Below are 925 nucleotides of genomic sequence, written 5' to 3' on the forward strand. Positions count from 1 at the left end.
CCTAAACTCTCGAGATTCGGACCATAGTTAATTAGGACTTTTTTCGTACTATTTTTTAAATAAATAAATGGCACATTTTACAAACTATTATCACAGACGACTGTGATAATAGGTTGTAAAAAGACAATTGCTTGTTATAATAGTTTGTAAAAAGTAACATTTATTTATTAAAAAACATTGTATTTAGTATAAGAAATGGTAAAAAGAGAGAAAAAATGTTTATACATGTTGATAAGAGAGAACAATTTTAAGAACTGACAGAGAAGCTTAAATTGTAAAAACAAGTTGATATTTGATTTTCACTTACACAGATGAGCAATTATAAAATATTATATGTTTATATATCTGTTGTAGAGCCCTGAGGAAGGTGAAATAAACAGCGTTTGTTGTTTCAACACCAGAACATTCTATGGACCACAATCCCGATCCAACCAAATATATTGTTGATTAACAGTTGGTCGATCATTTTTACAGCATTGATCACAATTATTAAACAAACAAAAATTTCAGTGAATTGTTAATAATTAATTTATTAAGACTCAACAAAATGTAAGTACAAATTAATAAAAATGAGTGTAGTATATATTAATAGAAATAAAAACAAACGCCCCCGGGTGGGCTCGAACCACCAACCTTTCGGTTAACAGCCGAACGCGCTAGCCGATTGCGCCACGGAGGCCACAGTCCCAGCATGCTTATAACTAGTACGAAACTCTCTCGTACATTTTTCCAGTATTTTCCGAATTCCAGCCTGGATGGTATATTGTTATTGGGATTCCAAAGGAGGATTCCACGTCTCAGGGGGTGCTGGAGGCATTGTTTGCCCAAGGCTTAGGAACCCCCTCAACAAGTGTCTGATTGTTTGATTTATGCAAATCAGTAGATTAGTTGAGTGCGGAGCTAACAGGTTGCCGAGTGGGGTACC

General features: G+C 34.8%; 1 non-coding gene across 1 annotated transcript; it reads right to left on the reverse strand.

Annotated features, from left to right (window-relative positions):
• Positions 1–605: 605 nt before the first annotated feature.
• On the reverse strand, positions 606–679 carry Trnan-guu. The gene has a single exon. It is a non-coding gene; the product is annotated as a tRNA-Asn (tRNA).
• Positions 680–925: the final 246 nt, after the last annotated feature.

Source organism: Cimex lectularius, unplaced genomic scaffold, assembly GCF_000648675.2.
Source record: "Cimex lectularius strain Harlan isolate CLEC.00 unplaced genomic scaffold, Clec_2.1 scaffold54, whole genome shotgun sequence".
Lineage (NCBI taxonomy): Eukaryota > Metazoa > Arthropoda > Insecta > Hemiptera > Cimicidae > Cimex > Cimex lectularius.